We start from the raw sequence: 15,256 nt of genomic DNA on the forward strand, positions 1-15,256 counted from the left end.
TTAAATCCATGAGAGTGAGTTTGATTTTTATGTGTAATTATGGTGTAATAAGAGTGCTGGATTTACCGTATGTACTCGAGTATAAGCCAGCCTGACTATCAGCCAACGCACCTACTTTTTGCCACAAAAACAGCATTAAAAATGTGCGGAAAAACTCGGCTTATACACGGGTATATACCGTACTATTGGGGAAGTGTTGGACTGCTAACCACAAGGTCAGTAGTTTAAACCCATGTGGTAATTCCATAATTTCGTGTCAACTTGATATATGAAATTGTGTAGGGGTGGAGGCTAGCCTGCCAATTAGGTCATGGTCTGATGGTACCTTCTTATAAGGAGGGTCCTGGGAACCTCACCCCCAGCCCTCTGCCTTTACCTTCCTGTGGGAACCCTGTAGATGGGTCCACCACCATTTGATCCACAAACTTTGCACCCACCAGTTGGTGATGTTCCTGCGTTCTCCTCCATCTTTGCATGTGGCCTTGTGAGTCTGAAAACTTTATATATATATAAATAAAGTTGATATCCAATTACTCCTTGATATATAGAAATGTTGTTTACAAAACAACTTTATCACCTTCAAAGTCTGTGATTCCATTCTTGGAAACGTTTTTCAAATTCATCTCTGGATGACTGACGGCGCCTCCCTCATTTTGTTCTTCATCTCTTTACATCGTCAAATTGCTGTCCTTTCATGTCCCTCTGCATTCCTGGAAACAAAAAGAAGTCGAATAGAGTGAGTTCATGTGAGTTAGGTGCGTGGGGCAAGAGAGGCATGATGGTTTTTTCTTTTTTTTTGCCACAAATTAGTTCACTGAGATGGTTGTATGAGCAGGTGCCTTGTTGTGGTGGCAAAACCAGTCCCCCATTGGCTACAAATCAGGTCTTTTTTTTGTCACACACTCTTTTCAGAACCTCTAAATAGAAAGCGTGATTAAATCTGTCGTGGTGGAACAAACTCCAAATTCATTATTCCCCTCACATAAAAAAAATGAGCATTGTTTTTTTTTTGTGACACCGCTTTGTATATCAGTGTGGCCTGCTATAGGCCAATTCTTTATTAAAAGGCTACCCAAAGCACTTACTCAGTTATTTAAAAATATTATTACAAACTTATTGCCAGGCACTATGTTGGATACTGAGAAAACAGATATGGGGAGGGGAAGGACGGAACAAAGCAAAAAATCTAAAATCCCTATATGGAACCTGCCCTCATGGAGCTCATAGTCTACAGGGGATCCAACATAGTACGCAAATAGTCATACCAAGGTATAATTGTAATGGAGACAAGTCTGGGGAGGAGGGGTACTTGGCACTATGAGAGTGCAATAAAACGGAGGCTGCCCAGGTGATCAGGATTGCTGGGCTGAGAAGGTGATTATTGCACTGCGAGCTACAGAAGAGGTCTTGCTGTCCCAAACTCAAACCAGACTCATTGCCATCAAGTCAATTCTGACTCACAAGGACCCTAGGAACAGGGTAGAACTGCCCCTGTGGATTTCTAAGGCTATAAACTTTTACAGGAAGAGAAAGCCTCATCTTTCTCCCATGGAGTGACTGGTGGGTTCAAACTGTTGACCTTGTGGTTCACAGCCCAACACATAACCCAGTAGGCTACCAGGTCGCCTCATTGCTGTTAGGTGCCATCACGTCACCTCTAACGCATATGGACTATATGCACAGCAGAAGGAAACTGCCTGGTCCTGAACCATCCTCACAATTGTTATGTTTGAGTGCACTGTTGCAGCCTCTGTGTCAATTCATCTCCTGAGGGTCTTTCTTTTTTTGCTGACTCTCCACTTTACAAAGGATGCCCTTTTCCAGGGATTAGTCTCTCCTGATAACATGTCCAAAGTATGTCAGATGAAGTCTTGCCATCTGCCCGGCTATTAAAAAAAATAGTGACTGGATTCTTAAAGGATTAAAGATAAACAAGTTGCCATCTAGCAGGGAAGCAACAACGCTCACATGGAAAAAGCACACCAGCCTGTGAGATCACGAGGTGTTGACAGGATCAGGCATCAGAAGACCCCAAACAAACATTCATACCAATGTGAATGGGGGGAGGGGGGACAGGGGTGGAATGGAGACCCAAAGCCCAGCTGTGGACAATTCGACATCCCTTCACCAAAGGATCACAAGAAAGAAATAAGCCAGCAAGGGTGCATTATAAAACACAACATTCCTCTAGTTCTTTAATGCTTCCTCCCCCCACTATCTTGACCCGGTTCTACCTTACAAATCCGGCTAGACCAGAGGGTGTACACTGGTACATATAAGAGTTCTCGATACTTGGAATCCAGGACAGATAAACCCCTCAGGACCATTAATGGGAGTAGAGATACCAGGAGGATAGGGGGAAAGGGGTGCGGGGAAGAACCAATTGCAGTGATCAATGTATTATTGCCCACCCCACCCCGCCCACCCCCCTGCAGGGTGATGAACAACAGAAACATGGGTAAAAGGAGATAGTAGATGATGTAAGATAAGGAAATAATAATTTATAATTTATCAAGGGTTCATGGGGGAGGAGGGGAGGGGAGAGAGGGAAAACAATGAGCTGATACCAAGGGCTCAAGTAAAAAGAAAATGTTTTATAAAGGATGATGACAACATATGTACAAATGTGCTTGACACAATGGATTGTTATAAGAGCTGTAAGAGCCCCCAATAAAATGATTTTAAAATATAATAAGAAAACAAAAACAAAACCAGTCCCACCATCCTCTAAAATTCTAGGGATTAACAAAGCTGAAGGTGCGTCTTGTTGGAATAAAAACCAAATTCAGTGTTATTGAGTCAATTCTGACTCATGATGACCCTAGAGGACAGGGTGGTTTCTGCGACTCCTAACTGTTGATGGGAGTAGAAAACCTCATCTCTTTCCCTCGGAGCAGCTGGTGGTTTGGAATTACTGACCTTGCAGATCGCAGCCCAACATGAAACCATTCCACCAGCAGGGCTCCGATGGTGAGTAAAAGAGGGAAAAATACCAGTATGACTAGCATTCTGAAAAGAAGAGCGAGGTATGGGAAGTTGAGGCTGTGCCTGTATGAGGGCGCTTTAAAAAGTCCACGGGAAAATGGAATGAAAAGACAATAGAACTTTTCCAAAAAAAAAATTCTTGGTGATTTAGATGAAAGTTTACGAGCACACCATCACTTTGACATTCAACAGTCTCTACACGTTTTGTTTCCACTCATCTACTGCAATCCCCTCCATGTACCATTGCTTATCCCACTTCCTCCCAGTGTTTCCTGTTTGCATTCCTCTTTCTTGCTGAACCCTCTCTCCTTGGATCAATGGTACCTCTTTGCTGTTCAGTGATTGATTATTCTGACACAGGCTGAGTTAGGTTCCAGGCCTGAAGTGTGGCTAAAGGCCATAATCCTGTAGGCCCCACCAATCTCTATCAGACTGATTATCTTGGTCGATTTTTTAAGATCTTTTTTTTGGGGGGGGGGCTCTGACAGCTATCATAACATTCCATAGTTCAATCACATTAACCAGTGTTGTACAATTGTACAATCAGTTTCAAGACATTTTCTTTCTTTTTGGACTCCTTGGTATCAGTTCCCCTTTATCCCCTACCTCCCCCTTCCTACCTCTCAGGAATGCATATGTCCATTCAGTCATTCATTGTCATATCTTACACAATCTAATATATCCATTCACACACAATTTTGTTGTTCGCTCCCCTCCAGTGGGATTATGCAGCCATCAATGCTATTAGCTCTCTTCCCCTACCCTCAGGGCTGTAATTCTGATGTTTGGGGTTGGTTACCTTGCTGTCATTGGCTGAGGATGTCCTCAGAAAATGGACTTAGCTCGTCATTGACAGTCAAGAGAAAGCAAGAGCTTGACTCTGGACCTCTGGCTTGCTCCACACCGCTGGCTTGCTCATGGGTCTCCAGCTAGCAGCCATGTTCTCCTGATTTTCTGATCTCACATGGGAGCACAGAGCACATATTTCTACATGGGCGCTATCTTCTCAGCTATCTTGGTCTATTTTGAGTTCTGTTCCACATTTTTCTCCCACTCTATCCAGAACCTGCTAATAGAATTCTTTTCAGAGCACTTGGTAGTAGTCAGGCACCATCTTGTTCTTTTTGGGCTCAGGATTGTAAGACACTGGTGGTGTCTGTGTGATCCATTAGTCCACTGAGCACATTTTTTTTCAGATGTCTTTCGAGTTCCATCACTCTTTCTCTCCAGATAGGGAGAGACCCATAAGTGTTGTACCTTAGATGGCTGCTTATGAGCTTTGAAGACCTCAGTCACTTGCCACTTACCCAAGTAGGATATAGAACATTGTTTTTTGTGAATTGTCATGTCAATTGACCTTGGTGTCTCTCAACTATGATGCCAATCAACTATGGTCTGCACCCCCAGGTTCAGCAACTCATTCCCTCAAAGTATTTGGTTAAGTCTAAAAAGTTTTCATAACTCTGCCCCCCACCCATGCTCTACCACATTCATGAATATATGAATATTTATAGCAAAGGTAATCTATGAACTTTCTGAAGCCCCCTTGTATGTAAGAATTGCGATGTCCAAAGCCTTTGAAGCCAGTTTAAGCAATTTCATCTCTATCAAAGATCCATTGGAGGTCCCTGGGGATGGAGTTTATGAATCAGATTTTGAAATTTTCATCCTGGCTATAGAGTGGACAAGGGATTGAGAAAGGATCAGAATGTATTTGGGGGAGTCCTAATAGAAACCACTAAACAATTTCGGTGATAGCTGATAGTAGCGTGGACTTCAGCAGCAGTTCTCAATCTATGGGTTACCACCCCTTTGGGTTGCAAATGACCCTTTCACACTCATAATGGGAGCAAAATTAAAGTTATGAGGTAGCAACAAAAATCATTTTATGGTTGTGGGTCACCACAACATGAGGAACTGCATTAAAGGGTTACGGCATTAGGAAGGTTGAGAACCACTGGATTAGATTATTAGTGGTGGTTATAATACAAAAAAATCAAACTCACTGCCATCGAGTCAATGCCAACTCATAGCGACCCTCTAAGGCAGGGTAGAACTGCCCCTTATGGGAGTAGGGAAGCCTCGTCTTTCTCCCAAGGAGTGGTGGTGGTGATATATTGCTGTCTAGTTTTCTTCAATTCCGGCAATTTATTGTATAATACCACAAAATATCATCTGGTTTCTTCCATCTTTATGATCATTGTTATGTTGAATCCATTGATGTGGCTTTTTGCATCAGTCCATGTTCTTGAGAGTTTCCCTAGTTTATATGTATAGAATTGACGCATTTCAGAGTTACATGGGAGATAAAATCCATGGCAGTGGAATGTAATTAGGTGTTAGGGGTTATTATTCTATGACTCAGAGAACATGAGTTTGATCTTAGACATGTTTCTGAGGTGCCTTTGAGACACTCAAAGACATTGTGTGAGTCCGGGTTGACTAGAGAAACAAACTCATAGATGCTCATGTGTGTGCAATAGATGACTTTATATCAAAGAGTAATTGTATATTAAGAAAAAATCCCAGCCCAGTCCAGATCAAGTCCATAAATCCGATACCTATCTACAAATTCCTCTTCAGACTCACAAAACACATGCAATGATGCTGAATGCAGAAAGATCACAGGCTAGTGGGTGGAAAATCTTGTGGATCCAGTGACAGTGAAAGAATCTCAGGGCTGGTGGGGGTCTCCACATGGCTCTTCTAGGTCCAGGGCTCTGGCTGCCAACAGCATAGCTCCATGTAGCTTGTCAACAGGAAGGTGTAGCAGAGAAAATGTGTCTGGCCTCCAGTGAGCTTTTCATCTCCTTAGCGCCTTCATTTGAGGTCATCAAGCTGCGATCTGATTGACAAGCTAGGCTCCACCCCTTCCTTAAGGTGACAGTAGATTATGTAACTGCCGAAGACATCATATAATTAACTAGGTGAATGAATCTAGAGCTGAAAAAAATCACTCAAAAAATCTAGCTTGGAGGTATAAGGTATGTAGACTCAGTAGCAATGGAAGCCACATGTAAGGAAAAAATTTCATCAAACTAAAAATATCAGAGCGCACAGGAAGGGTTCCATGTCCACCCCCCAAAATAGATAGGGAACAATAGCACTAGGAAGGTACACACATCTTAGAAAAATCATTGAGATCAAAAGGGTTTTGAACCACTCGCTGTTCCCTTGTTTCTGTGTTGGGCGACACCTCCTCTCTTCCACTACCTCCCACGCTCTCATGTCCCTCCAGGACCGTTGGTCCTGTTGTTTTCTTCTCTCATTATTTGTCCAGCCTATCTTATCTAGGTGGACCTGCTGATATAGTAATATGTGCATACTAGTGCAGATGACTTTGACAGCGCCCAAGTGGCACATATGAACATGGCTTCGACAGCAGCAACACCGACACGCTGATAATCAGAAAAGCCACTGACATACAAACCAGAGGAGGGAGGGGATAGGAGGACTGGTAGGGAGTGACTAAGGGCAAGGTAACTGAGAAGAATTACTGAAACCAGAATGAAGGCTGAACATGGTAGTGGGATGGGAGGAAAGCGAAAGGAAATAGAGGAAAGGAGTAGGAGGTAAAGTACATACAGAGAAGCCTAAATACAGACATGTACATATGTAAAAATATTTATGATTATGGGGAAAATAGACTTATGTGCATATATTTATAGGTTCAGTAGTAGGGTAGCAGATGGACATTGGGCCTCCTCATGCACACTCCCCCAATACAATAGCACATCGCCCAGCTAAACTGCCATTGCATGATACCCACCTTCCCGACATGATCACTGAAGACAGACGTGTGTGTAAGCAAACGTGGTGAAGAAAGCTGATGGTGTCTGGCTGTCAAAAGATATAGCATCTGGGGTCTTAAAGGCTTGAAGGCAAACAAGTGGCCATCTAACTCAGAAGCAACAAAGCCCACAGAGAAGAAGCACACCGCCTAAGTGAATACAAGGTGTTGAATGGACCAGGTAGCAGACACCAAGGAACAAAAACAATCATTGTGTGATCACCTTCCTCACATAAATGCTGAAGACGAAGGTGTGCATAAGCAAGTGTGGTGAAGAAGACTGATGGTGCCTGGCTACTGAGGGATATAGTGTCTGGGGACTTAAATGCTTGAAAGCAAACAAGCGGCCATCTAGCCCAGAAGCAACAAAGCCCACACGGAAGCAGCACACCAACATGGGTGATCGTGAAGGGCAGAAGAGACCAGGTCTCAAACAACAAAGGTAGGGGCGGGGGGAGGGGAATCACATCACCGTGAATGAGGGGGAGTGAGTGATGGGGACCCAATGCCCATGTGTAGACAGCTGGACATCCCTGGCAGAGGGGTAGTGGGGAGGAGATGAGTCACTCAGGGTTCAGTGTAGCAACAATGAAACTCAAAACCTTCCTCTAGTGCTTAAACGCTTCCTCCCCTCCCAATTATCATGACCCCAATGCTACCTTGCGGACCTGGTTATACCAGAGGATGTACAGCAGTGCAGTAGGGATCTGGAAACACAGGGAATCTAGGACGGACGAACCCCTCCACACCCGTGGTGGGAGTGGCGACACCGGGAGGGAAGGGGGTGTAGAAAGGGAGAACCGATCTTGGAGATCTATGTGTAACCTCCTCTCTGGGAGATGGGCAATGGGAAGGTGGGTGAGGGTAAACACCGGGCAGTGTAAGATAAGAGAAAATAATTATTGATAAACTATTAAGGGTGCAGGGGGAAGGGGGGAGCGGGGAGGGAGGGTAAGGGGAAAAAAAGGAAGCTGAGCTGATTCCAGGAACCCAAGTGGAAGGTGAATTTTGAGAATGATGAGGGCAACGAATGTATAAGGGTGCTTTGCTCAATTGATGTATGTATGGATTGTGATAAGAGTTGTATGAGCCCCAATAAAAAGATTTATTTTTTTTTAAAAAAGGGTAACATTTATCCAAGGACAAATTCAGAAGCATTAGGGGAGAAGGAAGAATGGAGTTAAGAAAAATAAGGAGGGAGTGGGATAAATTATGGTACCTCGTAGGGATTGTAGTCAGTGAGCTGAAACAAAATATGTACGAACGGTTGAGTGGAAAACTGATGATCTGCTCTGCAAACTTTCACCTGATTCCAAATAAAAAGTTAAAAATTAAATATAAACACTCAAGCGAGAGAGAGCACAGGAAGGAAGCTTGAGGAATACCAATATATAACCTGGAGCAGAGCAGTCGGAACCAACTCCGGTGGCAGTGGGATTTCGGGTCTGAGGAGGAACCACCTGCAAGGAGACGGGTAAAGAGAAGCCAGGAAGGTTTAAGAGAGTGTGATCAGGTACGCTACCTGGGCTAGCCACACATTTTTTCTAGTGTGCCATGTCACCAAGGGTGAAACCATTCAAAGGTCATGATTTTATGGAGGTTTTCACATAGATCACTGGGTTAAACAACGATACAGAAGATCATTTGGGAAAAAAAGTATAATATTTAGGGAAAACCTATTGGTATGGTGTTATGCATAAATCAACCCATGATGGTGACAGGATTCTAAATGCAAGTTTTGCAAAACACATAGTCTTCAGTTCTCACCTTCAAAGGCTTTCATACCTCTCCATCAGCTGTAAAAAGAACCGCTTATCAGATCACACTAGTCAGAGATGAAGTCAGGATATCCAAAAACCTTAATTTCAGACAGATGGACATTATCATTAAGCCCAGACGGAGGTCTAACTTATATACAAAAAATTAAAAAGAAAATAAATAAGTGGAAAAATTCTGAAAGTGACTCTAGTTTATAAGGGAATTATTGCTAGCATTCTACAATGCTGAAACACATGCCGCTTACTCCCTTAATTTTAAGAATTTCACCAACCTCCAACTTACACATCATACATCTCAATAGTTCTCTAGCATTCATGAGAGTTGTGCAACCAGCACAACAACCAAGTCCAGGACATTTCTTCTTCCTTGTACCTGTTGGTAGCTCCCCTTTCCTTTCCAGCCTTCCCCGTCATGTCCCTTGAATCTATTCATCCAGTTGTACCTGTAGGTTTACCTACTCTGAGTTTCATTTATAGAAAATCATACAAAATCAAGACCAAATACAAACCAATGGCCCAGCAACCATGATGCAATGAAACAAAGACAAACCACAATTGGAAACAAAGCAGAAACTGTTAAAAGCTGGAGCATTAGGTCAAGAGGGAGATCGATGACAAGGTGTCACATTTTGACCTCACTACCATTACAGTCACCCACCCTGCAGTGCTCTGTCTGGCAACCTTTCCCACCTCTGGCCCACAGTCATAAGGGACTCAACTTGACGACACTGTCTGGCTGGAATCAAAAGTAAGAATAGGCTATTCTCTGTCCTGATAGTAGGTTAATGATGGAAGGGCTGATGAGTTTATAAGAGAAAAGACAAGCTAGGTAAAGTGCCATAAATCCTTCCAAAATACATTTTTTAAGACGATATCAAATGTAGGTAGTTATATAAGTTCCCAATAAATAAATATAGCTCCAATTTCCTCAAAGGCTAGATTCTTATTTAAATGCCCACCAACAACTGGCAGATTTGTTTTGTTTTGTTTTAGTTCCCAGTATGCCTTATATGTAATCTCCCCCCATTGTTCCCAGAACATTTTCTATATCATGTGCCTTCACTTCTCTACCTTCAAAAGAAAGCCATGTAGATGAACATGTGGACTATGGTATAAAACCTCCAAAGCATTAAAAAAAATCAAATCAAAGCAGCAGGGTGTTTTTTTCTTTTCTTTTTTGGTATTTTTATCACCAGTTGTCAATTGTCCCTTTAAACCTAAAAATTCAGTATCTGTAAGTAAGGGGCAAGGCAACACAAAATAAGACATACGTGATTCTTGGTATTTTCAAGTTATTTATCATTGATAGTTGATCCAAATTCAGTCTCTCTCTATTCTCCTAAATACGAATGTTATTTCTTTAGGCTTACTTTACTACTTAAGATACTTATCCAGTATAATGTGTATTTGTTTTTGAGAACATTCTGTTTTATTATAGAAGATAAATAGTTTAATTCAAGTTGGTAGTGTGTAAAGCATACATTAAACTTTTAAAGTTGGGTTAAGTATAGATGAATAGTAAGTAGAGAATATATATGTTAGAAAGGGATGGCAGGGTGGGGAGAACCAAGCAATATCTAATGTTCTTGAGACATAAAATATTCATTTATAAAATACTCCTTAGAAACACAATAAATAAGTGGTTCTAAATAGTTATCTAAAAGGTATCATCGAGGCACCAAAACAGGCATTGATGAACATTAAGATAAAGTAAATATTCATGAGTCTTTAATTTGGCCAGTCATTGGTGATGTCCATTCTGGCTTCATGTGTCCACTGCCCAGGAAACACAATACCTTCAGGAGTCTTGTATTGGTGAGCTACAATGATCAGCCAAGTGTCCCTCTGTCCCTCTGAAAGAGCAAGTGTATGTCAATGGTCAGTGTACCTACCATCTGTGGCACCCCTTGATTGTACTTTAACTCTCATTCCTGTAGCCACATCAGCGGCAGAGAGATACCCGAGAAAGCTGAGAAAAACACACGAACAATATAAATACTGTCTATCACTGATTCAGGAAGTGTGCTTCTCTCACACACTTGTATCCTTTCTTTTCTCACTTATTTCTTGGTATTAGGCTGCTAACCACAAGGTTGGCAACTCAAACCCCTTTCTCCTCTGGAGAAAAATAAGACTCTCTGTTCCCATGAAGATTTACAGTCTTAGAAACCTAATCTGACTGGTGGGTTTGAAATGCTGACCTTGCAGTTAGCAGCCCACTGTGTAACCCATTATCCCACCAGGGCTCCTCCGTCAGTGTGGTAGTTACAGAATCTGGTGTCAATTTGAGAGGATTATGAGTGAAGGGGTGGAGTCTAGCCTGTCAATCAAGGTACAACCAATGAGCCTCTGTGTGGGCATGGTCTTCTCCTGAGGATTCTGGGAATTCCTGTTTTTCATTCTTGGAGGCCGAAGACACTTCTCTCTCTCTACTCACTCCCTTGGAGATGCTCTATTGACAAGACAATGGCACTATGTTGATAGACCACGTACCCTGGGAACCGGAGAAGCCACGCGGAGGCCCCTGCTAGTGCTGAGAAGCGTACAACGCAACTGGATCCAACAAGACTAATGCCCACTGGCCTGTGATGGTCCTGCATTCAGCATCATTGCATGGGTTTCATGAGTCTGAAGATGACTTTATAGACTGGTATCAGACATATGGGCTAATATCAGATTTATAAGCTTGTACTGGACTCGGTCTACCCAGACTAACCCAGTCAGCCATTCAAAACTCATTACCATCGAGTTGACTCCGACCTTATAGGACAAAATAGAACTGTCCTGGTGGCTTCCTGAGACTGTAATTTTTTTTTTTGGACTGGGCTGTTTAGGTTATTTAAAGGAAAAACAACAGAAGCTTCTTAATCATTTTAAATTAAAACAAAACCAATGAAAAAACTGTCTGAACATGCTATTTACTATACTCCATAACCAAAGAAAAGCAAAATGACCTAGTTCAGGTGTAGTGGTCACAAGAGAAACCTTGCCCTGGGCCAAGGGAGGATTCAAGTAATTCTTTTTTCTTGCAGCCCAATGGCAGCACGTCTTGTACTCAGGTTGCTAAAGGGAGAATATCACAACTGAGCTGACATTTACTCCCTTCTCCAAAGCAACAAGGCATCTTGAAAGCTCATCTTCCTTGAAAAGTTGTTTTTTTAAATCAATTTATTAGGGGCTCATACAACTCTTATCACAATCCATACATATATCAATTGTGTAAAGCACATGTGTACAATCATTGCCCTCATCATTTTCAAAACACCCGCTCTCCACTTAAGCCCCTGGCATCAGCTCCTCATTTTGCCTCTCCCTACCTGCTCCCCCTTCCCTACCTGCTCCCCCCTCCTTTATGAACATTTGATAATTCATTATTTTGTCACATTTTGCACCGTCTGACGTCTCCCCTCACCCACTCCTCTGCTGTCTGTCCCCCAGAGAGGAGGTTATATGTAGATCCTTGCAATCAGTTCCCCCTTTCCACCCCACCCTCCTTCCACTCGGTATCACCACTCCCACCACTGGTCCTGAAGGGATCATCAGCCCTGGATTCTCTGTGTTTCCAGTTCCTATCTGTACTAGTGTACATCCTCCGGTCTAGCCAGACCTGCAAGGCAGAATTGGGATCATGAGTGAGGGGGGAGGGGAGGAAACATTTAGGAACTAGAGAGTAGTTGTATATTTCATCGTTGCTAAACTGCACCCTGACTGATTCATCTCCTCCCAGGACTCTTCCGTAAGGGCATGTCCAATTGCCTATAGATGGGCTTTGGGTCTCTACTCCATACCCCACCTCATTTACAATGATATGATTTTTTTGTTGTTTGATGCCTGATACCTGATCTCTTCAACACCTCATGATTGTACAGGCTGGTGTGCTTTTTCCATGTGGGCTTTGTTGCTTCTGAGCTAGATGTCCTGCCTCTTGTTTACCTTCAAGCCTTTAAGACCCCAGACGCTATATCTTTTTATAGCCAGACACCATCAACTTTCTTCGCCACATTTGCTTATGCACCCATTTGTCTTCAGCGGTTGTATCAGAGAGGTGAGCACACAATGATATGATTTTTTGTTCTTTGATGCCGGATACCTGATCCCTACACCACCTCGTGATCACACAGGCTGGTGTGCTTCCTCCAGGTGGACTTTGTTGCTTCTGAGCTAGATATCTGGCCGCTTGTTTACTTAAGACCCCCAGATGCTATATCTTTTGATAGCCGGGCACCATCAGCTTTCTTCATCACATTTGCTTATACACTCGCTTTGTCTTAAGCGATCATGTGGGAAGGCGAGCATCATGGGATGCCAGTACATGCCTTGATTTAGACCTCTATAAATGCCCTTTGACTCATAGCTCTTTCCTCTATTTCCTTTTACTTTCCTCTTGTCTCACTATCATGTGCAGCCTTCGTTAGGGTTTCAGTAATTCCTCTTGGTTACATTACCCTTGGTCACTCCCTACCAGGCCTCCTACACCCTCCTCGCCATTGATTTTAGATCACTTGTTCCCTTGTCCCTGGGTTTGTTAGTGCCACTTCCTTTCCTCCCACCCCCCACCCCTCTCCCATGTTCCCCTGGAAATGTTGGTCCTATTGTTTTGTCCTGCAAATTGTTCATCCAGCCTACCTTATTTAGACAGACCTGCATGGAAAAGTTTTATGGTTGGTGGCAGCAAGACTTTAGTTGCTCCATTTGAAAAGACACTCGAACATTCAATCAAAGGAAAATTTCCCATCAACAGTCAGAGAAACTTGAGTCAATGCATAACCAAAATCACTTTTGGGAGAAGTCCATCCTAAAATTTTTCAGTGGGACAAGAGGCCGGTACAGTTAGTTACCCAGCCCATACCCACTGATTCATTCCTTCGCGGTGGCAGATGGCAGTTTGAAGAGAAGCCCTCCAACATTTGTCCTGTGTTACAAGGAAGATGAACAAAGGCAAAAGTGGAGTTCTGTCCTTCACAGATACATTTTGGTTCTGTCTGTCTGTGAGCCGTCGGCATCCTATTCCCACTGTAAGCTCCCTGGGATCAGATAGAGTAGCTCTTCTGGAATCAGCACCCATACTCATCCCTATCTTTCAGTCAAATCTCCTTGGTTTAGTTACTCCTGTGGATTGACTGCAGTGAGGACAGAAACCTCATATCACTGCCTCCCTGACTGCATGGTCACCAAGTGATGAGTCACATCAGGCACTGAAGATAGGGGCTGTGGGGCTCCTTCAGCAAGCTCCTCATCATCAACTCCCAGAATAGAAGTGGTATTCGGTGGGTTCAAGGACTCTCCACCAAGGCTGGGCTGGGAATTAATAGACATCAGGTTTTTACTGAGAACTGAGGCCTCTTCAAGCAAACTACTGCTTATTAGTGGCTCCGTGGTTTGCTCCTGTTCTTGACTCCCAGCGGCTCCCATCTGTAGGTGATGCTTTCTCCTGTGCCCATTCCTGCTCCCACTCTGAGAGAACGTCTTCGCACACACTTGGCACTGATGCGGCTTCTCTCCTGAGTGAACCACCAGATGTTTGAGAAGACTAGAATATTCATCAAAGGAACAGCCACACCGCTTTCCCTCCTGTGTGGGCACGGAGGTGGTTCTTCAGGTTTCCGGCTGTAGTAAACTGCTTCCCAGACCTGGTCTCAGGCCACACAAAGGGCTTCTCCCCATTGTGGGTCCTCATGTGCACCTTCAGCCTCTGCAGCACATGGAAGCTTTTCCCACGACCTTCTGCAGGGCAGATGAAGGAGCGGCCATTTCGCTGAGTTTTCAGGTGGTCCTTGAAGTGAGCCGGTCACAGCCTTCTACTGTACACTTGAGCTTCTTTTCCACTTGAGGGAGGGGCCCAGAGTCTCTGCGTTGCCCATCACCAGAACCAAGGTAGACAATTTCCCCATTGCTGTCGGATTTTGCATTCTTGCTAGCTGTGCACGAGTGGCAGCTATCAAATTGTCATGGGCAACTCTTGAACCTGGAGGGGCCGTGGAGGGGCAGCTGTCTGTGCTTTCACTGGAGAGGAAATCACTTCCTGAATCCCCTGCCTCATCTTTTACAAGTACTAAGTGCTCAGCTGAAGAGCCCAGACCTGCTCTGGTGAGGTTAAGTGGAATAAAAGAGGTGCTATCGCTTGGCTGTAGATCTTGCAACAAGCTAGGAGACTCTTGAGTGGACAAAAGCTCCGGGGACTTCTGTACAGTCCAAGCCCTCGTCTCCTCTCCGTCTGAGCCCACGTTCACCTGAAAGTTTCTCAACACAGCTGAGGAAGGAACCTCTTTGGAAGAGTTAGTATGATTTGAAGTATCATCTGGTAACATTAGCCAGCTACATTCTGAAGCCTCAGTCACCGGAAGGAGGGACAAGCAAGTAATGTCTTTAGCTTCTGATTCCTCCAGCCCCTGACTCAATGGGATAGAGGTATTCTGAAAAAACTGTACCAGGAGCTCTGGTTTGGATTCTAACTCATCTGCTAACATTGATTCAGCTTCCAAATCCTGAGGCTGCTCAGGGGACAATTTGAAAATGTAATGCAGAGTCAATAACACCTTCCTGTTATTCTCATATATTTTTAGGAAATGCTATGTTTCTCCAGTGAGATGCTGTGCTAGGTGGCATATCAATTTAGCCTTGTCCTGGGCAGCGGCCGTCCATCAATCGGTCCTGGATTTCCGAGATTGTAATTCTCACGGAAGGAGAAATCCTTATTATCTTT

At 43.6% G+C, this 15,256-nt stretch overlaps 1 pseudogene; it reads right to left on the reverse strand.

Annotated features, from left to right (window-relative positions):
• Positions 1-13,626: 13,626 nt before the first annotated feature.
• On the reverse strand, positions 13,627-15,033 carry LOC142434832 (zinc finger protein 410 pseudogene; annotated as a pseudogene).
• Positions 15,034-15,256: the final 223 nt, after the last annotated feature.

The sequence above is a fragment of the Tenrec ecaudatus genome, chromosome X (assembly GCF_050624435.1).
Source record: "Tenrec ecaudatus isolate mTenEca1 chromosome X, mTenEca1.hap1, whole genome shotgun sequence".
In the NCBI taxonomy this organism is placed as follows: Eukaryota; Metazoa; Chordata; class Mammalia; order Afrosoricida; family Tenrecidae; genus Tenrec; species Tenrec ecaudatus.